Source organism: Salvelinus namaycush, chromosome 24 (genome assembly GCF_016432855.1).
Source record: "Salvelinus namaycush isolate Seneca chromosome 24, SaNama_1.0, whole genome shotgun sequence".
Taxonomy (NCBI): domain Eukaryota; kingdom Metazoa; phylum Chordata; class Actinopteri; order Salmoniformes; family Salmonidae; genus Salvelinus; species Salvelinus namaycush.
In genome coordinates this window covers 2,828,996-2,854,451 of record NC_052330.1, presented here as the reverse complement: position 1 = coordinate 2,854,451, position 25,456 = coordinate 2,828,996, and the positions used below count along the sequence as shown (strand labels likewise).

Genomic DNA, 25,456 nt, shown 5'->3' with positions numbered 1-25,456 from the left:
GGCTGTCTCCCCACCCCCTACATCCCAACCCCCACTGCTCGTGTGAGTCGTTTACCCCCACCCCCCACTACCCTCTTTCATTTTGAGGCCATACTTCGACTCTCCGACCTCATAGCTCTTTCCTAGTTCCCTGCCACTGGTCCTTCCTCCCCGTTCCTAGTCCTCCACCCCTTATCCCCCACGACCTTAAGTCACCCACATATCTCAGCCATACTTTGACCACTACTCCCTGGCACTAGCCCTGCTCCCACCCTCACTGTGTGTCTTAGCCATACCACACATGTACTCGAGACTTCCTCCATAACCTTCCTCCATTATAGTGTGTTCCCACCTCTTGCTTAACCCCCAGAATACCCGACATTATGATCACCGTTAAACTCAGCCTCTTTCCAAAGATCACCTGTTCACCTACATCAACTCGCCAGTAGATTATTTCAGCATTAAGGCCGTAGGGGGTGTGGTATATGGCCAATCTACCACGGCTAAGGGTTGTTCTTCAGCACCACACACCGTGGAGTATATAGGCCACATCGAATGTTATTGGTCACGTACACATGGTTAGCAGATGTTAATGTGAGTGTAGCGAAATGCTTATGCTTCTAGATCCGACAGTGCAGCAGTATCTAACAGGTAATATCTAACAATTCCACAACAAAACCTAATACCTAACAAATTCCACAACAAAACCTCATATCTAACAATTCCACAACAAAACGTAATACACACAATCTAGTAAAGGAATGGGATGAGAATATATAAGTATAAAATATATGGATCAGCAGTGACAGAGTGGCTAAGATGCAATAGATAGTGAAGAATAGATAGTGAAGGATACAGCATACATATGAGATGAGTAATGCGAGATAAAGTGGCATTATTAAAGTGACTAGTGTTCCATTTTTTAAAGTGGCCAATAATATCAAGTCTGTAGGTAGGCAGCTGCCTCTCTGGTGGCTGTTTAACAATAAAGTGGCTAGTGGTGGCTGTTTAACAATCTGAAGGCCGTGAGATAAAGTTGAAGTCGGAAGTTTACATACACTTAGGTTGGAGTCATTAAAACTTGTTTTTCCACCACTCCACAAATGTCTTTTTGGCAAGTCGGTTAGGACATCTACTTTGAGCATGACATAAGTACTTTTTCAACAATTGTTTACAGACAGATTATTTAACTTATAATTCACTGTATCACAATTCCAGTGTGTCAAGAAGTTTACATACACTAAATTGACTGTGCCATTAAACAGCTTGGAAAATTTCAGAAAATGATGTCATTGCTTTAGAAGCTTCTGATAGGCTAATTGACATCATTTGAGTCAATTGGGGGTGTACCTATGGATGTATTTCAAGGCCTACCTTCAAACTCAATGCCTATTTGCTTGACATCATGGGAAAATCAAAAGAAATCAGCCAAGACCTCAGAAAAAAAATTGTAGACCTCCACAAGTTTGGTTCATCCTTGGGAGCAATTTCCAAACGCCTGAAGGTACCACGTTCATCTGTACAAACAATAGTACGTAAGTATAAACACCATGGGACGACGCAGCCGTCATTCCGCTTAAGAAGGAGACGCGTTCTGTCTCAAGAGATGAACGTACTTTGGTGCGAAAAGTGCAAATTAATCCCAGAACAACAGCGAAGGACCTTGTGAAGATGCTGGAGGAAACAGGTACAAAAGTATCTATATCTACAGTAAAACGAGTCCTATATCTACATAACCTGAAAGGCCGCTCAGCAAGGAAGAAGCCACTGCTCCAAAACGCCATTAAAAAAGCCAGACTACGGTTTGCAACTGCACATGGGGACAAAGATTATACTTTTTGGAGAAATGTCCTCTGGTCTGATGAAACAAAATAGAACTGTTTGGCCATAATGACCATCGTTATGTTTGGAGGAAAAAGGGGGAGGCTTGCAAGCCAAAGAACAACATCCCAACCGTGAAGCACAGGGTGGCAGCATCATGTTGTGGGGGTGTTATGCTGCAGGAGGGACTGGTGCACTTCACAAAATAGAAGTCATCATGAGGAAAGAAAATTACAGGGATATATTGAAGCAACATCTCAAGACATCAGTCAGGAAGTTAATTCTTGGTCGCAAATGGGTCTTCCAAATGGACAATGACCCCAAGCATACTTCCAAAGTTGTGGCAAAATGGCTTAAGGACAACAAAGTCAAGGTATTGCAGTTGCCATCACAAAGCCCTGACCTCAACCATATAGAAAAGCTGTGGGCAGAGCTGAAAAAGCAAGCTTCCCCAATTTCCACAAGCTTCCCCAATGTATTGTGGGAAGCTTGTGGAAGGCTACCCGAAACATTTGACCCAAGTTAAACAATTTATTGGCAATGCTACCAAATACTAAGTGAGTGTAAGTAATCTTCTGACCAACTGGGAACGTGATGAAAGTGATAAAAGCTAAAATAAATCATTCTCTCTACATTTATTCTGACATTTCACATTCTTAAAATAAAGTGGTGAACCTAACTGACCTAAGACAGGGAATTTTTACTAGGATTAAATGTCAGTAATTGTGAAAAACTGAGTTTAAATGTATTTGGCTAAGGTGTATGTAAACTTCTGACTTCAACTGTAGAAGCTGTTTTTCTCATCTCTCTGTCCCAGCTTTGATGCACCTGTACTGACCTCGCCTTCTAGATGGAAGCGTGGTGAACAGGTAGTGGCTCGGGTGGTTGTTGTCCTTGATGATTTTTTTGCCTTCCTGTGACCTCGGGTGCTGTAGCTGTCCTGGATGGCAGGTAGTTTGCCCCCTGTGATGCGTTGTGCAGTCCGCATTCTAGGTCAGGTGAACAAAAGGACTTGAGTTCTTGTATGTTGTTACAATTACACCATGAGTCGTTAATCATGAAACATACACCCCCGCGCTTCTTCTTACCAGAGAGATGTTTCTTCCTGTTGGCGCGATGCACTGGAAATCCTGTTGGCTGTATGGACTCTGACAGCATATCCCCATCTAGCCATGTCTTCCGGATATCTCTTTGGAAAGCAACTCTTGCCCTGATTTCGTCAACTTTGTTAACTAGGGTCTGGACATTAGCGAGTAATATACTCAGAAGCGGTGGGTGGTGTGCGCGCATCCGAAGCCTCACTAGAAGACCGCTCCGGCACCCTCTCCTCCGACGGCGTTGTTTTGGGTCGGCCTCTGGAATCAGTTCTAATGCCCTGGGAGGTGCAGACAAAGGATCCGTTTTGGGAAAGTCGTATTCCTGGACGTAGTGCTGGTTGTGCTGGTGAATTACCGCCACTCTGATATCCAATAGTTCTTTCCGGCTGTATGTAATAACACTTAAGGTTTTCTGGGCTAACAATGTAAGAAATAATAAAAACTAAATACTGCCAGGTTCCTAAGGACAAGAAGTGAAGCTGCCATCCCTATCGCTTTTTCCTTTTTCCATATTCCACTAACCCCTGAGGTGCCTTATTGCTTTTAGAAACTGGTTGCCAATACAGTAAGGCAAGGAACTACACATCTAAATTGAAAATGTTGCTTTAATAAATAAAATCATAATAATACATTCCGCCAGAAAATGTAGTCTGGACAAAAGTCTCGTTGCTAGACTGGTTGCTATGCAACATAAACACAGGCTAGCAAGCTTACATTAAATGTATGCAAAAATAGAGCATTAGCACCAATTCTAGAGTGACTAACACATGCCAATTATATATTAATGTTGATCGGAATGTTTCCATTTATTTTGCACGAATGAAAAAATTGTCCCATGTTATCATTTGTTGTTGGCTTGCCCATGTTGTCATTCGTTGGCTCCCACTGCTGGAAATGGATGCCGTTCTTTTAGTTAGCTGCTGCTGTGTTGTCAGAGAGAATAGTGTTTCCCCGCTTGCTCGCTTTCAGATTTGGCCTCTCGTAACTTTGAAGAGAGGTTTCGAATCTGTGTCCTCTGACAGACAGTATTTTTCGTGCCACTAGTCAAGCATCCGACAGTTTCTGGATCATGGTGGTTCGGAGGCAGTGGTTTGTGTAAATCTGCGACGGGCCAGCTATTTTGCAGATCTTTGGCAGCATTTTTGCGAGAGTGTTCGCTCCAGCTGGCTCTTGTGTACCTGAAATATATAACACAAAATAACATTAGCTAATAGTTAGGCCAACATAGCTACCGGTTATATTGTCAAGGTACGTTAAAATGATTTAGCTAGCTAGCTAACAGTTGCATACCAAATGTATCCGCTCACTGATGGGCAGCTTTGTCACGTCCCTCATTCCTCAAATTTTTTATTATGCCGACAGATACATTGTTGCTCATTGTGAATTCGGTGTCCTTATGTATACGCCATGCCAAACTGAGAAGGGGTCGTTGATATGTCGGTTCCAGATGAGCTCTGAGTCCAGTGTAGCTGCTAATTCCATATTCTTCGCCATTCGTGTTTCTCACTGAACCACAAAAGTCCCGTAGAATGACATTCAGCTCCGTTTTTGTTGTATTCCCAAACTCAAAATGTATCACTTTTTCTGCACACCAGTCAGTGAAACAGTTAAGTGCCCACTTTGTTTGTTTCACGGTGTTCTTTTAGTTTCGATTTCTGTCAAGTTCATCTAAACGCTTCTTTTCTACATTGGCATGTCGAACTATTGTTGATGTAGCTATTTTATCGAGGTGAAAAGGTGCAACAATATAGATGTGAAAAGGTGCAATGACATCAAGGTGAAAAGGCTAAACGTCATAGTCATGGTATACGGTCTCACATACACACGGCTACATGTTGTTCTAGCCAATCAGCATCCAGTATCCAAACTATACAGTTTATAAATGACTGTAAGGCACACTCTTCATACTACTTCCTGTTTTTTCTCTTCTTTGTTATTGTCCAGAGTGAGTTGTAGAATGGAGATTTGAGTATCTGCAGCTTTTATGGTGGAGGTCGTATATCTCCTAGCGAGGTGCTCTCCCTAAGCCCACACTATCCGCTTTACAGGTCGTCTGGGTGTGTGAGTACTGTGTGGGAATGTCGTAAGATCTACTACACCGGCTACACACACGGACACGTATGCACACACACATACGCGTAGATACACACACACACAGGTGAGCACATATAAACACACCAGTTACAGACACACACACACACACACACACATTCTGTACACACGCACCAGCTACGAACACGCACACCAGTTACAGACGCACACACACACACACATAATTGGGCCGACCAACCAGTGCTCTCGCACATTGGCTAACCGGGCTATCTGCATCGTGTCCCACCCTCCACCCGCCAACCCCTCTTTTACGCTACTGCTACTCTCTGTTCATCATATATGCATAGTCACTTTAACCATATCTACATGTACATACTACCTCAATCAGCCTGACTAACCGGTGTCTGTATGTAGCATCGCTACTTTTATAGCCTCGCTACTGTATATAGCCTGTCTTTTTACTGTTTTATTTATTTACCTACCTATTGTTCACCTAACACCTTTTTTGCACTATTGGTTAGAGCCTGTAAGTAAGCGTTTCACTGTAAGGTCTACACCTGTTGTATTTGGCGCACGTGACAAATAAACTTTGATTTGATACTGTACACACTCACCAGCTACGAACACGCACACCAGTTACGGACACACACGTGCACACACTGAGATGCAGTGTGCTTCCGAGGGGCCTGTTTGGGAGGAACCTGGGGTCACAAGCGAGGAAATAAATGTTGCTGTGTGGCAAGGAGTGTTTCTTTGGCAGTCTGCTCACATCTCCTAGTCCTGGGATCTAGTGTTCAGGGTGGGGTATACTGTAGCCGCGTGCGCGCGTGTGTGTGCCTGCCTGCTTGAGTACGTTTGGTGTTTGTGTGTGAAGCTGGCTCTTTGGCACACCCCTACCTTTGGCTCACTGATCTAGGTTCTAATTAGACCAGAACGCCGCGCCACGGGGAGAGGAGAGAACGAGCCTGTGTTCTAGTAGAGACTGCTCCTTCCTGTTTGCATGTGTGTTTATGTTTTTCCATGTATGTGCGTGTGGGAATACATGTCCCCGTGTCATGCGTAGGTTTTTCCATATGAGTTTGTGTGCGTGTGTGGGTGTGTTGTCCCTCTCAGTTTGTGTGTGCCTCTGTTAGCATGCCACTGTGCAGCGGTACATGTCTTTGTGTGCACATTGAGGTAAAACCCAGCGACAGAGTCTATCGGGCTCAGCCTGCTGTATGTCTGATTGGCCCTGGCACGAAGCATATGGTGTATTTTTACTGGCTCTCCTCTCTCTCCCTCCCTCCCTCCCCCATTAAACTCCTTTTTTTCTGAGTAGCGAGGGATCACTGTGTGCCCAGAAACACGTGGAACAGGAGAGAGGGAGCGAGAGAGGGAGAGAGAGAGAGATATGCTACTTGAGCTGTGACTTGCATTGTAACTCTATGATTTTAAAGCCATTTTTAATGACTTGCATTCTAATTGTAATTCTAATCATTGTGTATTGCTTTGGAGACATTGCATGCTCTCTTTCGTGTCAATAAAGTTGACAAAAGCTCCCACACATCTCGTAACAATCTAATACAACTTATTCTCCTCTCAGACTTTCAATAACGTGTGTGTGTGTGGGGGGGATGCATCGTTTAATCAAGTAATTAAGAATTAAGAATAGGCTTGAGTCAAGAGTGTGTCTTGTTGATTTGACTGTGTTGTTGTGAGATGAAGTTTCGTGGTAAGGAAGTTTTGGGTCGTGTTGCAGACGGATTCAAAAACACACTGCATACAGTAAACGTGTTTTGTGTTGCGTCGCTGTAGCCGGTTTATCGCTCCCATATTTCATATTTTGGAAAATTAGCAGACAACCTTTATGATGCCGGCGCAGTTTACCACCCAGGGTGTACCGAATGGAGCATTCAATCGCTGCAGCCGCTAGTTTGGCTCTCGGGTTGTCTACAGTATTATCAGATGGTTGACGTTGGTTTGGAGAGGGACATCTGGGTCGTGTTCATTAGGCACCAAATAGAACAATATAGACTGAAACAGGGAGGGACTACCAGGACTCGTCCAATAAGAAATGCTTGTTTTCATTTTCTACTGGAAAAACGTTTTACTACAGTGTGTTATAATGAATAAACCCCTGGATAGCTGTCAATTCATACTTTACATAGGCCGGACCATAGAAATATAACTACTAGAAGGGACAAATCCCCTCCATAGACACTGCAATTTGACTGGTCCACTCATGGGTGCACTCAATATGGCTGCCAGTCCACCCATCACAAAAAAAATAGTATCTATTCCTACGGGTTCAACATACTGAGAAAGTGTCGTTGTTAGACCTCTTTGAGGGATGTATTTTGTTTCAGTCTCCCATCCCCTCTAATGCTCAATATAATAACTGATTTAGGGTCAGTACTCCATACCGAAGTCCCAACCGTTACTGCCACGGGGTAAACAACAAAACAAGTCCAAGACGAGCAAAAACATGAACACACTCTAGCATCTGCTTGTCACTGATGACTCAAAGAAGTGTTGAGGAGAAGCAGATCCCAACAGATACTATTGTAGTATGACTAGAGTTCTCGTGAGATACAGCATCTGACCCTAGTGTGATGGATAGTATTAACCCTGATTAGGATCTAGAGGTTCAAAACACGGTCAGAGAGAGAGAGAGAAGAGGAGAGAGAGTCGCACATCATGACATTCAGCTTTGGTCTCGATCTTGCTCGCTTTCTCTTTATCTCGCTCTCTCTATGTCGTTCTGTCTCTGTCTCCCTGTTCTATTGATTTCAGCGTGATATCGTTGGAAGCGATTAACTAAAAAAGTCGCATTGGTTACCCACTTGAATCAAAATGCAACACTTCAAAATGTAGCTAGCTGTCTTCTACAGATTGTCCTCTAACCAGTGATGTACACATTATTCCCAGATTCTGTGTTTTTTTTGAGCTGTGTTAGTTTTAACGTGACTTGCAACCTCATCTCCTCCCTCTCATGCAATAGATTTCAACGGGATAATCAAAACAGGCTTGCATTTCTCTTTCTGTTTTGGCGACCCCCGTATCAAAATGTAGCTGCCCAAAATCAAATTAAACCATCTAGTGTTGGTAACAACACAATGTCAAATACAGATAGCCTAGTCAAATAAATAACATCCAATCACGTTAACTCTCTTCCGGGAATTCCACTAACGATCCGTATGTAGCCAAACGTCGCTGGTGCTCATGTTGGTATATCTACTGATGGCGCAAAAGCCATGACCTGGAGACATAGCAGCAGCGGGGTGGCAGCGTAGCCTAGTGGTTAGAGCGTTGGACTAGTAACCGAAAGGTTGCAAGATCGAATCCCCGAGCTGACAAGGTACAAATCTGTCGTTATGTCCCTGAACGAGGCAGTTAACCCACTGTTCCTAGGCCGTCATTGAAAATAAGAATTTGTTCTTTAACTGACTTGCCTAGTTAAATAAAGGTAAAATAAAAAAATATAAATAAATGGTGGAGTGGTAATGCGCATGCAAGCAGTTGCTTCCGATGCCACTGCAGCATCCACCGAGAGGCTCTTGCTGCCAAGGGAATGCCTGACAGCTTGAAAGACATTTTGGACACTACAGTGAAAATGGTTAACTTTGTTAAAACAAGGCCCTGAACTCTTGTGTATTTTCTGCACTATGCAATGATATGGGCAGTGTGCTGGTTATCAAGGGGGAAAGTATTGACATGTTTTTTTTAAATTGAGAGACGAGCTTAAAGTTTTCTTTTCTGACCATAATTTTCACTTGTCTGACCACTTGCATGATGACGAGTTTCTCACATGACTGGCCTATCTGGGTGATGTTTTTTCTTGCCTGAATGATCTGAATCTAGGATTACAGGGACTCTCCACAACTATATTCAGTGTGCGGGACAAAATTGAGGCTATGATTAAGAAGTTGGAGCTCTTCTCTGTCTGCATTAACAAGGATAACACACAGGTCTTTCCATCATTGTATGATTTCTTTGGTGTGCAAATGAACTCAACCTTACGGACAATGTCAAATGGGATATAGCGAAGCACCTGAGTGAGTTGGGTGCGCAATTACGCGGGTACTTTCCCGAAACGGATGACACAAACAACTGGATTCGTTATCCCTTTCGTGCCCTGCCTCTAGTCCACTTACCGATATTTGAACAAGAGAGCCTCATCGGAATTGCAACAAGCGGTTCAGCCCTACCCTGCTCGATTTTATACACCTGTCAGCAACGGGTGTGGCTGAAATAGCCGAATCCACTAATTTGAAGGGGTGTCCACATACTTTAATATATATATATATATATATATATATATATATATATATAGTGTATGTAAAAAATATTTATAATAACTATGTTTGTACTCAGGGTTGGGTAGGTTACTTTCTAAATGTCATCCGTTACAGTCCATAATTGATCTTCAAGAACAGGATTTGGAAATATGGAAGTATAGATTAGCCAAATTGTTTTATCTGAGCATAACCCCAGAACTAAGGACTTATTAGCCAGCCCTACTCTGTTGTTTATGATGTTGTTGTCATGGAGGACTGATTGGGCTCTGATTCGAGTTTACAAAATAAATGCTGCGCTCGTGGAATGGCATGCTTTGAGCACTACTGAGAAGTGCAATTTACATGTAAAAAACGAATGCTATATGCTGCATTTGCTAGAGGCCTATTGTTTACCTTTTTGTTGGTGACACTTTTATATCTTGATAATATGCAGCTGTTTAAAGGGCAAATCCACAGATGAAACAATAACAAAATCGTTGCCCCGTCTCTGTTTAGGTAAAAAGCTGAGGGATGGATCTGGAGAAACGTAACCATTCTCAGATTAATAGACAAAGTTTTGGATGCAAGGACTAACCATCCATGATATGTAACATTATTATTTTAATCATTTTATGAGGCTATGGGGACAGTGCACATTAATCAACGTTTCAGTAAAAATGCCGGTTTTAGTCAGCCGGCTAATTTACAACCGCAGTCCCTGGGCAGGTTATTAAAAACAATTACAATATAGACAATCATTGAGCAGTGAGCACACGCAGAGCAACATAGGACAAGCAAGACATAGCATACAGACAGAGCAACATAGGACAAGCAAGACGTAGCATACAGACAGAGCAACATAGAACAAAAGGCAGCAAGACAAAATTCATAAAAGCAACAAAGTGTTTCCACACCTCACAAGCTACAGACAACAGACAACATGGAAAGCGGCAATACACAGCTAGGGATTATGATCACAAATCTGATTGACCTTTAGCCATGTCTTCATGCATTTTGTGAAAGTGTGATATGTGGTGCAGTATGTGTGTCTGATGGCAGTGTATTCCAGAAATGGGAAGCTCTCACAGAGAAAGCGGATTTACTAAAGGTGCTTTTCCTTAAGGGAACTATACAGTCACCTCTCATGGCAGACCTTGTGGATCTGCTGCCATATGTTTGGGTTCTCTGTTTAACAAAAATACTGAGTGGAGGGGGAGCCAGGCCATTTAGGATCTTGAATACAAGACATGCGTCGGTGTATTGCACAAGATTTTCCCAACTCAGGAGCTCATGCTTTCTGAGGATGTAACAGTTCTGTTGGCTATTGGGCTTCCTATAAAGCACTTTGAGAGCCTGTTTGTAGACAGACTGAATAGGTTTTAATGTTGTACAGCAAGCTTGGGCCCAACTAGTCAAGCAGTATGTTAAGTGGGTGAGTATCATAGATTTGAAGTACAGTTTTGCTACCTCTGTAGTCAAAAATTTCGTATAAATCGGAAATTAGCTAGGTTGAATTTGGTTATCTGAATTACCTTTTTCACATGCTTTTTAAAAGAGAGGTTGGAATCAAGTATGATGCCAAGGTACTTCAAATCAGATACCACCTGGAGCTTCTCCCCTGACACATAGACGTCTGGCTCAGTAGCATATGTTGCCCTCTTTGTGAAGAACATGCAAACAGTTTTTTTCACATTGAGATGCAAACACGAGTCACTGAGCCACTTTGTATCATCTGCATACATTTGAACTTCAGACCCAGTACAGACAGAAGTCAGATCATTAATGTACAGGCTGAAAAGGAGGGGCCCCAGTATTGACCCTTGGGGCACGCCCACATCATAGCTAAGAGTGGGCGACAGCTCATTGCTCACTCTGACACACTGAGTTCTGCCTTCAAGGTATGATTTCATGCATCTCAAGGCATCGGGGGAAAAGTTGAACTTGGACAATTTTGTGATGAGAATCTCATGGTTAACAGTATCAAAAGCCTTCCTTAGGTCCAGAAACACAGCCCCAACAACGCCCCCTTTGTCCATCTTGTACTTCACATTTTCCAGAAGAAAGCAGTTGGCCGTTTCTGTGGAGTGTTTCACTCTGAAGCCAAACTGCATGGAGTGTAATGTGAAGGGGCTGTTGTTGAGGTGGGCAATTAGTTGTTCTGCTACACACTTTTCAGAAAACCTTTGACACCACAGGTAGTATACTAATGGGCCTGTAGTTACTCACGTCAGCAGGGTCGCCCGATTTAAAGATGGCCGTTATTATGGCCGACTTCCATACCCTTGGAAACACCCCGAGACCAATAGATGTGTTGGTGACCTTAGTAACGGGGCCAATGAGTGACTCTTTGTAGTTTTTAAGAAAGGTAGAGTCCAGCCCAAACACATCTTTGGCTTTAGAGTTCTTTAGTGAGCTAATCACCTTGTTCACCTTTGACTCAGAAACCTCCCTTATGATGAAGACAGGTTGAGCGTCATTCACTAGCACTGAGCCCAAGAAACCAGTGGAGGGGTTCTGTGTCAGTACCCTGGAGAAATTGGAGAAAAACAAGCTGATATTTTGGGTTCTCATGGTGTGTGACAGTTGAACTAAGCCTTGCGTCACTGCTTCATTGCTCCAGACCACCACAAGGGGGCGTTAGAGCACTGATTCGCTTTTGGGTCCCAAGACGCTAATGTGTCTCTAACTGACAGTGAATGGAACATTGAAATCTTGGAAACTGATAATTGTGCACGACTTCAAAATTGAATTTCATTGAACTGAATGATAAGGATGAAGAAGGTGATTGAATTTAGAACAATAGTGTAAGAGTTGCTATTCCTCTGTCCTGCACGCACACCCTGTTTGTTTCTACTCGTCAGTATTACTTACTAAAACTGTTGTTACACAAAGGTTTTTGTTCTAAGAGAAACGAAAATGTTGGATTATATTCCATGATATATGTGTTGACTGAATATAAGCGAGTGATGTCTGCTAAGTAATCAAGTTGATGGCGCAGTCATATAGCCTCGGCACCTACATAAACCGAGTGACTCACTCATTCATAGCTTTGGATCAAAATAAATAAGTACCAACATTCTTTCTGATAGTCTTTTAATAAAGAAACATTTTGGTTATCCTGACCTGGACACCATGTATTATAGTCTCTAAAAGGAAAAATATTACCACCGTCTCTTGCACATGTCATCTTCCATATGGATCCATAACAAATTACTATGGGAATAAATATCACTGAATGACAGAAATATTGGAACAAAGTAGGCTAATGAATGTAAACATTGTTGCTTACTGGAAAATACTCTTTCAAAATTAATGGAAGAGGCAAATGGAAGAGGGAAAAGACAGCATTCAGAGGTCAAGATAAAGCTGCCATTGCTATTTTCACTGATTCTCTGTTTGTGTATTGGTTAGACTCCAATTAGGGTGACTTGTCATGTTGTACAGTGCGATTATGGGCTATTAGCAGGACAATAGACTCTTGCCAACACGTCTTTGTATTTTGATACTTTGTGCAAGGCAATTGATCAGCATTAAAAACTTAGTGGATGGGGCCTCCCGAGTGATGCAGTAAATCCGACCGGGAGACCCATGAGGCGACTCACAATTGGCCCAGCGTCGTTCGGGTTAGGGGAGGGTTTGGCCGGCCGGGATGTCCTTGTCCAAAAAATTGGCACGGTGGGCTTTTGGTTTCTCTCCCTCTAAAAACAGAAATAAATCATTGTAAATAACAAACTGGCTTTATTTACAAATTAGTAAGAATGTCTCACCTCATGTTCAAGAATGGCCTTTTTCCCTTTATTCAGATTGCAATCGCTCACTTTCGGTTATTTGAAAACGAAATAATCTCCAAAATGTCGTTACTTTTTAAACAAAGCGATTATTATTATTATGAATTCATTTAGAATTATATAAAAGCCACTTAGATATTCTCATAGATCAGATTTGCCCTAACGAAAAATGACCCTGTCACGTCCTGACCATAGTGCTTATGTGTTTTTGCTTGTTTTAGTGTTGGTCAGGACGTGAGCTGGGTGGGCATTCTATGTTGTGTGTATAGTTTTCTGTTTCTGTGTTCAGCCTAATATGGTTCTCAATCAGAGGCAGCTGTCAATCATTGTCCCTGATTGAGAATCATATATAGGTGGCTTGTTTTGTGTTGGGATTTTGTGGGTGGTTGTTTTCTGTGTCAGTGTTTGTGCCACACGGGACTGTGACGGTTAGTTTGTTTTGTTATTTTGTAATTGTATATTGTTTTCATGTTATTAAATCATGGAAACTTACCACGCTGTACATTGGTCCTCCGATCCTTCTCGCCTCTCCTCGTCCGATGAGGAGGACGAAATAGACTGCCGTTACAGACCCTTAGATATTAATTTAGAATCCTCCAATCCTCTAAATGTAATTATTGGAGGAGAGCCATATAGATTGCAAAATAGTGGGGAAGAGATTTTTGATGGCACATGGTTTATGAATTGACATACAATTTTCCGTTCCTCCTGAACAATAGTGTAAGAATTGCTATTCCTCTGTCCTGCACGCACACCCCAAAAAAAACACTTCTTTTTTTGTTTCTACTTGATCAGAACAAGCTGTAACTGGACTGTAAGCATATTACTTACTAAAAATGACATAAAGTGCACATTTGTAAATCCCAAACTCTAAAAGTAATTGGAAAGGTAGATACAAATGATTTGTGACATTGTGGTTACAATAAAGAATGTAAACAAGATGCTGTGTTTTTATTTACAGTAGTGATGGACAGCTGGAGGCATTTTGAAGACTTGTTTTTCACTAGTGTACTGTAGGTCTACCGAAGGTGTTGTAGGTCTATTATTTATTTATTTATGTATTTATATTTATTTCACTACATAAATGTCTTCTTACTTTGCTGGCGTCTTGACCCAGTTTATGCCCTCATTTGCAATGCAAACCCAGGAGGCAGTGTGTTTTGGGTCATTGTCTGCATTTGGAGAAGAAAAACAGACATTTAGCCTAACAGCCAACATTAGGTACAATACTAGAAATATACATGTCAATAGGCCTAAACATAACAAAATATTGCTATAATCCTACCTTGAAAGAAACGATGAGTTCCCAGAAACACCTCTCTGACATAGGGTCCAGCATATCTCCTGATGATTTCTTCCTCAATGGAATCTCGAGCCATGATACCTGAAAAAGGAGACGACAGTGAATTATTGTGGAACACATAGCAGTCCGTGAGGTGTAGGCTACAATATTTTATGTACCTTAGCAGTATTAGGCCTACTTTACAGTATTGTAGCCTACTGTACATGTTCATTTTCGAGCTGTTTATCTGAAAAAAAGAGAACAGACAAAATAGACATCGTTTTCAACAAGCCAGTATCAGGAATCAAGGTAAGACCCAAGTGCAGACTGTGTGGAGTAATAATGTTTATTGTAACCACAGGGGCAGGCAAACGACAGGTCAAGGCAGGCAGGGGTCGATAATCCAGAGTAGGAGCAAAGGTACAGGAAGGCAGGCAGGGGCAGACAGAGTTCAGTAGTCCAGAGGTAGAGCAAAGGTACAGGATTGCAGGCAGGGGCAGGGGCAGGCAGAGTGGTCAGGCGGGCGAGTCCCAGTCTCTCGTTCTGCCAGTCACATTTTGTTAAAGGTCCCCAAAGCACACACATCCCTGGGTCGCTTGTCTTTTCAGTTCGCTGCAGCTAGCGACTGGAACGAGCTGCAACAAACACTCAAACTGGACAGTTTTATCTCCATCTCTTCATTCAATGACTCAATCATGGACACTCTTACTGACAGCTGTGGCTGCTTCGCGTGATGTATCGTTGTCTCTACCTTCTTGCCCTTTGTGCTGTTATAATGTCCAATAATGTTTGTACCATGTTTTGTGCTGCTACCATGTTATTTTTCTACCATGTTGTTGTCATGTTGTGTTGCTACCATGCTGTGTTGTCATGTGTTGCTGCCTTGCTATGTTGTTTTCTAAGGTCTCCCTTTATGTAGCGTTGTGTTGTCTCTCTTGTCGTGATGTGTGTTTTGTCCTATATTTATGCGATTTATTTTGTAATATTTTTTATTTTTAATCCCAGCCCCCGTCCCCGTAGGAGGTCTTTTGCCTTTTGGTAGGCCGTCATTGTAAATAAGAATTTGTTCTAGTTCATTAAAGGTTAAATAAAATAAATAAACATAAGGTATACACACGTAGGCCGATCCTATCTCCTGGCTTCTCCCCCACTCCTTGATCAAAACCAGATGCTAGCATAGCTTGTGTTAGCGCAGAGCTCCGCTCGCAAACATCCATTTTAGGAGTTGGCTCTAATAAAGGCAGTGAAGGAGTATTAGCGTAGCTCTGTTATAGGACGGTCACATGGGAGACAGTATAGTGACAGGGTATACAGGACAGTGCCAGGGAGGACAGTGGAGTAAAGGACCAAACAAAAACCTCCCCGTTGTCATTAGTTAGAGGTGAGGACAGATTTTGGGCTCTGTAATTATACCTGGAAAAGCTTACCCAGTCATAACGTCAACACACTGTGGAGTGGAGTGTGGCATGGCCTTAGTGGAGTATAACACACATACGTAAGCGAGCAGAGAACACACACACACACATGTTCAAGCATTGAGCACACACACATATGTTCTTTCAAGCGGTGAGCTCACAGTCACACACAAACACACATATTTTAAGAAATGAGCACACACACACTCACACACACATTGTCGGTAAATGTTACATTTTTACTGTTGTGTACCGTTCACACACACACTGACCCTGCTGTTACCTACTTTCATTAAACATGGCTCATTTAGTACATTTTATGGGTACGACCATGTCTGTCTGTAGGAGTTTGATTTAGGGGGGAACCCACATCACTTCGGATAATGTTTATCTACCTACCTACCTCATCTGACGACAGGGTACAGAGCCAGAGGTGGATGAGAGAGATAGGAGACAGCTGTTACAGCACTTAGTAGTATTCTAAAGTATACCTGGGGTATAAACCTCAGACATAAACCAGAGGTGGATGAGAGAGATAGGAGACAGCTGTTACAGTACTTAGTATTATTCTAAAGTATACCTGGGGTATAAACCTCAGACATACATCTGGGGTGGATTCACTAAGAACCAAAACGGAAGCGAGTAGGCTGATCTCGTCCAATACGAAACTCACATTTTCTGTGCAAAATGTTTTCCGTCGCAAAACGTTTCCCTACGGTGTGAACTAATGAATAAACCCCTGGAGTTCCTACCAGGGGTTCAAAGATAAAAGGCTGACTTACAGCACTTGATAAACAATTCACACATCCTAAAATAAGAAAAGTATAGATAGAATTGGAGCCGTGTCATTAAAGACTTAAGACATGAGAACGGTGGCATCTCTAATCGTATCTAGTTAGTCCATTTCTCCTGTTGGACTGAATGGCAATTTTATGGGGATGTGGTCTGTATGTGTGTGCTGCTCTGAATGTGACTGTGATCACACTGTTGCTAGGTCTAGGCTAGGCTTATTCTCTATAGGCATACTTTACACCATGTCTAAACTCATAGAAATAGAAAGACTAGAATAGACTGTACGTTCCGTGATGGGTGGACCGGCCGCCATATTGAGTATGCCTGTTCCCAAAGGTAAAAGCAGGATGTTCAAGAGTAAGTTGTTTTATTTTATTATTTGGTCTGTACATATACTGGATACCTGTACTACCAGCAAGAAAGACACAAATGAGCTGGATGCAATGATCCCCATGAAGTCACAGACATGATTTGTCATTCATCAACCATTGTGGTAACCTGCTATTGCAGTGTAGCGAGGCCTAGAAACGATGCACTTTTCACCTTGTCATGCCTCAACGTTTTTTTTCCTCAGAAAACCAGGAAATAATGGATGAGCCAAACTTGACTGAAACCATGCTTACATAGACATGCTTTATCAAGCGTGGCCCTATCTGCAACTACAGTATCCAGGAAACCTGAGTGATTTGATCAGAAGAGCCTGGGTTCTGGCTGCGGGATTTGCCTGGGTTCTGGCTGCCGGATTCGTAACGGGATCCGAAACGGGATTCGAAACGTCACAACTGATTGACACAAAGTTCTTTTTGAATTTTTTTTTTTTTTCTTGTTTTGTTCGGATGCATCAGATGCCACCCAGGTGATAGACAGATGTGAGAGAGAGGCAGAGAGAAAGAGAGTGACAGAGAGAGAATGTGTACAGCCAGCATTCTATGACTAACTGCCTGTGGTAACGTCGCAAACGGAAAAAGATGACAGTGCAGATACAGTTGACTTCTGCCGGTAATTTCATTTCATTTGTCACATGCCTCGTAAACAACAGATGTGGACTAACAGTGACATTCTTTCTTACTTTTGCTTAATAGACCAAAACAGAGTATTGGAAGAACCTTAGAGTAGTGAAACAAAGAACAGACTACAGAGAACAATTTGCTAATATTAGCTGGACTTGCTGTTTTGTCTGACTAGCTCTGTTAATCCCTAGGTCCCAACAAGCCTGTAGAGTTGAGTTGAACTTATTCATGGCTCGTTCATGTGTCAGCTGTTAGCTCCCACTTACTCAAGTCCCATGTACAGTTTTCTCATGGCACAGCTGCTCTTGCTAAAGATAACTACCTCGGTCCGACTAGGCCAATAGAGTTGAGTAGAGTTAAATCAATCAAATTGATTCATAAGGCCCTTTTTACATCAGCAGTTGTCACAAAATGCTTATACAGAAACCAAGCCTAAAACCCCCAAAAGGCAAGCAATTCAGATGTAGAAGCATGGTGGCTAGGAAAAACTCCCTAGAAAGACAGGAACCTAGGAAGAAACCTAGAGAGGAACCAGGCTCTGAGGGGTGACCAGTCCTCTTCTGGCTGTGACGGGGGGAGATTATAAGAGTACATGTTCATTAAGGCCAGATTGTTTGTTAAGATGTTCAAACGTTCATATATGACCAGCAGGGTCAAATAATAATCACAGTGGTCATAGAGGGTGCAACAGGTCAGCACCTCAGGAGTAAATGTAAGTTGACTTTTCATAGCCGAGTGAGGGGAGGCAGAACATAGACCAGCAGAAACTGGATCAGCAGCAACTGGATCAGCAGCACGATCAGGTGGACTGGTTACGGGGACAGCCAGGAGTCGTCAGGCCAGGTAGTCCTGAGGCATGGTCCTGGGGCTCAGGTCCTCCGGGAGGTGAAAGAGAGAGAGATAGGAGACTTAGAGATCACAAAGGACACCATTTTTAAAATGTTGCGAAGATGGAAAAAGGCTACTCTTGAATTTGATATGCTTGTCAAAAGAGAGATCAGGGTCCAGAGTAAAGCCGAGGTCTTTCACGGTTTTATTTGAGACTAATGTACAACCAGAGATTCATTGTCAGATCCGACCTCAGATCTCTTTGTTTCTTGGGACCTAGAACTAGCATCTCTGTTGAGTTCATTCATGTCTCAGCTGGCTCTCATTTTAGCTCAGTAGAGAGTCCACAGCTGTGTAAAGGCTTTTTCGGAGTCCAAAGGGACTGGCGGCCCATTGTGACATAAATACCCTGTATCTGAAACCACCGTTTGCGGGGGACGCACAGGCTGCCACAGGCTGCCGTGCACCTCCCCAAAATTCCCAACCCACACGGCTTCATGTACATGGATCAAATCTATGTTTATTTGTTGCGTACACAGATATGCAGGTTCAGTGAAATGCCTATATTTAACTAGCTCCAACAGTGCAGTAGAATGTCTCGCAAATGCAATACAAAACACACAATTAATTGAAGCAATCAAAACAAGAAATCAAGAAATAACATTCCAAAAGTAGATATATTAGAGTGAGCATGTGTGAGAATCCATAATATACATATGTGGTGTGTATAGACAGTATTTGGAGACAGAAAATGGTATGTACAGTAGTAGGTATACTAAACTTCAGCAAAAAAAGAAACGTCCTCTCACTGTCAACTGCTTTTATTTACCAGCAAACTTAACATGTGTAAATATTTGTATGAACATAACAAGACTCAACAACTAAGACATAAACTGAACGAGTTCCACAGACATGTGACTAACATAAATGTCATAATGTATCCCTGAACAAAGGGGGGAGGGGATCAAAATCAAAAGTAACAGGCAGTATCTGGTGTGTCCACCAGCTGCATTAAGTACTGCAGTGCATCTCATCCTCATGGACTGCACCAGATTTGCCAGTTCTTGCTGTGAGATGTTACCCCACTGGGGGGAATGGCCCTAGCCCTCACGCTCCGATCCAACAGGTCCCAGACGTGCTCAATGGGATTGAGATCTGGGCTCTTTGCTGGCCATGGCAGAACACTGACATTCCTGTCTTGCAGGAAATCACACACAGAACGAGCAGTATGGCTGGTGGCATTGTCATGCTGGAGGGTCATGTCAGGATGAGCCTGCAGGAAGGGTACCACATGAGGAGGAGGATGTCTTCCCTTTAACGCACAGCATTGAGATTGCCTGCAATGACAACAAGCTCAGTCCGGTGATGCTGTGACACACCGCCCCAGACCATGATGGACCCTCCACCTCCAAATTGATCCCGCTCCAGAGTACAGGCCTCGGTGTAACGCTCATTCCTTCGACGATAAACGCGTATCCGAACATTACCCCTGGTGAGACAAAACCGCGACTCGTCAGTGAAGAGCACTTTTTGCCAGTCCTGTCTGGTCCAGCGAGGGTGGATTTGTGCCCATAGGCGACGTTGTTGCCGGTGATGTCTGGTGAGGACCTGCCTTACAAAAGGCCTACAAACCCTCAGTCTAGCCTCTCTCAGCCTATTGCGGACAGTCTGGGCACTGATGGAGGTATTGTGCATTCCTGGTGTAACTCGGGCAGTTGTTGTTGCCATCCTGTACCTGTCCCGCAAGTGTGATGTTCAGATGTACCGATCCTGTGCATTTGTTGTTACACGTGGTCTGCCACTGCGAGGATGATCAGCTGTCCGTCCTGTCTCCCTGTAGCGCTGTCTTAGGTGTCTTATAGTACGGATATTGCAATTTATTGCCCTAGCCACATCTGCAGTCCTCATGCCTCCTTGCAGCATGCCTACGGCACGTTCACACAGATGAGCAGGGACCCTGGGCATCTTTCTTTTGGTGTTTTTCAGAGTCAGTAGAAAGGCCTCTTTAGTGTCCTAAGCTTTCATAACTGTGACCTTAATTGCCTACCGTCTGTAAGCTGTTAGTGTCTTAACGACCGTTCCACAGGTGCATGCTCATTAATTGTTTATTGTTCATTGAACAAGCATGGGAACCAGTGTTTAAACCCTTTACAATGAAGATCTGTGAAGTTATTTCGATTTTTACAAATTATCTTTAAAAGACAGGGTCCTGACAAAGGGCCGTTTCTTTTTTTGCTGAGTTTATATATACAAAAGTATGTGGGCACCCCTTCAAATTACTTGATACGGGCTGACAGGTGTATAAAATGAAGCACACCGCCATGCAATCTCTTTAGACAAACATTGGCAGTAGAATGTTCTTACTGAGGAGCTCAGTGACTTTCAACGTGGAACAGTCATAGGATGCCACCTTTCCATCAAGTCAATTAGTCAAAGAACTGTTCATCGGGAGCTTCATGAAATGGGTTTCCAACCTCGAGCAGCCACACACAAGACTAAGATCCTAAGATCACAATGTGCAATGCCAAGCGCCGGCTGGAGTGGTGTAAAGCTCGCCGCCATTGGACTTTGGAGGAGTGAAAACGCGTTCTCTGGAGTGACAAATCACTCTTCACCATCTGGCAGTACGACAGACGAATCTGGGTTTGGCGGATGCCAGGAGAACGTTACCTTTCTGAGTGGATCGTGGCAGACAGGCTCGTGGTCAAGGCAGGCAGAATGGTCAGGCAGGTGGGTACAGAGTCCAGAAACAGGCAAGGGTCAAAACCGGGAGGACTAGAAAAAGGAGAATAGCAAAAAGGAGTACGGGTGTAACGGTCGTTCTCCTCCTCTTCGTCCGAAGAGGAGGAGTAGGGATTGGACCAAAGCGCAGCGTTGTTATATGACATAATGAAGTTTATTAAAGTAAGACGAAACACGAAAACACTATAACAGACTACAAAACAAATAAACGATGTAGACAGACCTGACTTGAGAACTTACAAACTACGAAGAACGCACGAACAGGAACAGACTACATACACGAACGAAAACGAAACAGTCCCGTGTGGTGCGACATACACAGACACGGAAGACAACCACCCACAACAAACAATGTGAAACAACCTACCTACATATGGTTCTCAATCAGAGGAAAACGTCAACCACCTGCCTCTGATTGAGAGCCATACAAGGTCAATTAACACTGACACTTAACATAGAACAAACAACACAGACTGCCCACCCAGCTCACGTCCTGACCCACTAAACACAACTATACAAAAGGAAAACAAGGTCAGGAACGTGACAACGGGAAAAAACACTGGTTGACTTGACTAAACATACAAGATGAACTGGCACAGAGAGACAGGAAACACAGGGATAAATACACCAGGGAAAATAAGAGACACGTGGAGGGGGTGGAGACAATCACAGGAAGAGGTGAAACAGATCACGGTGTGACAAATACAGGATATACATACACAGTGAGTAAAAACAGTATATAAACAGGATTCTTGACAAGACCAGGGTAAAGACAATGGTGCTTGCCTACAGAGCAGCAAGAGGCACTGACCCTCCCTGCCTTCAGGCTATGTGCAAACTCTACACCCCAACCAGAGTACTCCGTTCTGCCACCTCTCGTCTCTTGGCCCTTACGGGAGAGCAGTTCCCAGTCAGCCCAGTCAAAGCTCTTCTTTGTCCCTGCCCATCTTCCCGAAACCATCTGGAAACCCTACCTATTCAAAGAGTATCTTAAATAAACCTACAGCAACCCAGACCCCCTCCCCCCCTCCTCCCACTCGGCCCCCGTAAAAATCTAAATTAAATAAAAAATAAAAGCTTTTGCGCTATTCTCCTTTTTCTAGTCCTCCCGGTTTTAGCCCCTGCACTTTACGTTTTGTTCCCCCTTACTTTGCTGATAGCTAATTTGACGAGGGGAAATGTACTTACGTCGCACCTGCTAAATGACAAAAAAATCTAAATGTAGAATATGAGGTGACCAGCGTTGAGTTACTCTTCATACACGGGGAATTAGTCTCAAGGTGCATGCCTGAGTACTGGGAAGGTCCTTTAACACCGAGTCGTGTGAATGTCCTGGAGGGCAGGCAGTGTGCCCCCGGTGATGTGTTGGGCTGACCGCACCACACTCTGAAGAACCATGTGGCGAACCGGCCCTACAGAATGCCCATCTTTAGAAGTTTGGCAGAATTATGTCTAATTTCTTCAGCCTCCAGAGGTTAAAGAGGCGTTGTTGTGCCTTCTTCAAAAATCGAATCAAATGTCTTCGTCACGTAGACACTTTACAGCACGTATGAAAGGTGCAGCGAAATGCTGATGTGCTCCCTCCACAATGCAGTACATGAATCCATGATAAACATGAAAAGAGTTAAGTCAAAAATATCAAGAAATAGAAGAGGTAGTATCCATAGTAATAATGGACTGTATTTATAGAGTGGGTAGTGGAATCAATATTATATAATAGAACAGCAGTGTTGACTGTGTGTGTGTGTGTGTGTGTGTGTGTGTGTGTGTGTGTGTGTGTGTGTGTGTGTGTGTGTGTGTGTGTGTGTGTGTGTGTGTGTGTGTGTGTGTGTGTGTGTGTGTGTGTGTATGTGTATGGGTGTTTGTTTGTAAGGGTTGAATGTGTGGGTAGTCAGTACACATTTTTTCTCAGGCGCGTATAGTTTCTCCGGTGCAAATTTTTGAGGTGACAGTTGAAGAAATTGCTTGAAATAGCGTTCTGGGAAAACCAACGGTCCAATATTCTAGAACACGGCTGACTTGCCTAGTTAAATAAAGGTTAAATAAATAAATAATAATAATATAAGCGCATAAATCCTGTTGGCCGACAGGCCCATTATTACATATTTATTAACCTCATTTGATTGGCTGATATTGAGTACTGTATGTCACAATGGAACGCAGAATATCACTGCTCAGAGGCTGTGAACTTTGTAGCAAGCTTTATTCTCGTCTCATTCATGTCTCAGCTGTGGGCTCGCTCTAAAGATAATGACTTGTTTGTGTTAGAAGAAGCCACCAACATCAGACTGAACAAGCCTCACATTGTCTTTGCCTTAATTTCCTTCACATTTATGTCAGCTAATGAAAGCCTTGTTTTGCCACCATCAGGAGCTCTCACTCAATCAGTAACGTTTGATACGAAGTGACTTACAGAATGGCTCAATTGGGCTTGTGTGTGATGAGCTCATATATAAGACTGATACGAGGGAGAGAGTGAGTTCAGGGCGAGGCACACTTTGATGTCATGGCCTTTTAGGCACATCCTTGTTGACCCACCGAGCAAGCGGACACGCCAGATCATGAGAGTGCTGACTCAGTTACAGTAGCCTCCTTCCTCTCTGTCTCCCACACGAGTCCACTAAATTGAATGAAACACAAACAGTTAACCCCGCCAAGCCACTGTTTGGATAGGTCGTTTGGTTTGGAGAGGGTCAAAGTTCATGGGGAGTGAGGACACTGAGACACTGGTTGTGTCTGAAATGGCACCCTAATCCCTATAAGTAGTCCACTATAATATATGGAATTTGTGTGTGTGTGTGTGTGAGATGTTTGTACTATTGCGCTAACGCTAAATAGCATTGGTTCGCAAAACTACCTGTAACTTCATTCATACTGGACAAGGAGAAATAAAAAATGGTATCCTCGAGTCCATCTGACTCTGGGGAAGTAGATAAAAGGCCTCATTACCCAAAACCCAAAGTGTCCCTTTAATGGCAGCAACTGTGTTTCAGAAGTGTAGTGTAGTGAACGCCGTCATTGTAAATAAGAATCTGTTCTTGACCTGCCTAGTTAAATAAAGGTTCAATGACTAAAACAGCTAGGATCATGGAGCGGGAGACATGATTGTCGTGGAGGGGGGAGTAGCTATGGTCTATGCTGTGTGCGTCTGTGTGCACATGTGGAACTGTGTGCGTGTGCGCGTGTGCGTGTGTTCATGTGTTTGTGCTTATGTGTGTGTTTTCTTGTGCTCACAGCCAGAGGGATGTGTGGTATGCAATATAGCATTTGGAGAGAGAAAAATACTATGCAATTTAATCCAGGGTAGGGGGCACAGCTGTGTGTGTATATTGGAGGTAGGGTAAGCTCTCCTCTTGCTCCATCCAGGAATGCACCCTACTTCTACCGCCGGTTATGAGTCCAAGGTCAGACCATAGTACAATAGGCCAGTCTTTCACCTCAGTTGATTTCCAGGTGGGGCTCAAAGGCCTTACAAAGCACCACCCAGGCAACAAAATTATAGCCTTTTGAACACGTTTTATGCGAGGGGCCTTCCTTGACAATATGGTAGGGGATTTAAGGCCCCTAAAAGTCGAGTGCTTTCACCAGTCTCCATGTTTCGCCTTTTGATCACAGCCAAAACACATTCCATCACCGAAAAGGGTCAGGACAGCCCAGTAGTGGAATTCATCGTTGGACCCCGGTACTGCTCAAATGACCCAGTCCAGAAACCTGTGAAGGTGCTGATGTATGTATACACACCCAACGAGAAGGAGTGTGTAAGAAGTGTGTCATGCCCTCACACACATACTAATGCAGACGTTCACACACACACACACACACACACACACACTCACACACACACACACACATACTAATGCAGACATGAACACACGCACACGTTCACACACACTCACACATACGGATGCAGACATACACAGAGACACACACATTCTCACAGTGCGAGTGCTGTGATAGATGGAGGGGAGTACTCAGCTGAGGGGAGAACAAACATGAGGTTCATGCCAAAGCTTGGCTCGGGTCATATAGGTCCGTATATCCCCGAAACCACACACACACATATACGCACAGACACACACATATACACTCAAATTACACACACTACCCCGATTGACTCAGCGCTCAATCCCCCAATCCTTATTCATAACTACCCCCACCTCTAAACGTAAGGCTCCTCTCTCCATCTTGTTTCTCCGTCTTTCATACCACCTATGCTCTGCCCATCCACCCCAAACACACACACGCGCTGCCCCAATCAACTCCTGTCAGCTGTATACTGTTAAAATGTGCTTTAAATAAATCCCCCTGGTGAGACTTTCTGACAATCTGAAAACATAAGAATTGCTATGATGAGTGGGGGAGGGGGAGAGATGGAAGGAAGGAAGAAGGGAGGG

At 43.4% G+C, this 25,456-nt stretch overlaps 1 protein-coding gene and 1 long non-coding RNA gene across 5 annotated transcripts in view; one reads left to right on the top strand and one right to left on the bottom strand.

Annotated features, from left to right (window-relative positions):
• The window catches only part of LOC120019600 (protein eva-1 homolog A-like), a 71,446-nt gene that overhangs the window by 8,602 nt on the left and 37,388 nt on the right, over positions 1–25,456 (top strand). The gene's annotated exons all lie outside the window — the stretch shown is intronic.
• Positions 13,584–14,636, bottom strand: LOC120019601. The gene is made up of 3 exons (XR_005472346.1): positions 14,500–14,636; positions 14,279–14,377; positions 13,584–14,165 (listed from the first exon to the last, which is right to left on the bottom strand). It is a non-coding gene; the product is annotated as an uncharacterized LOC120019601 (long non-coding RNA).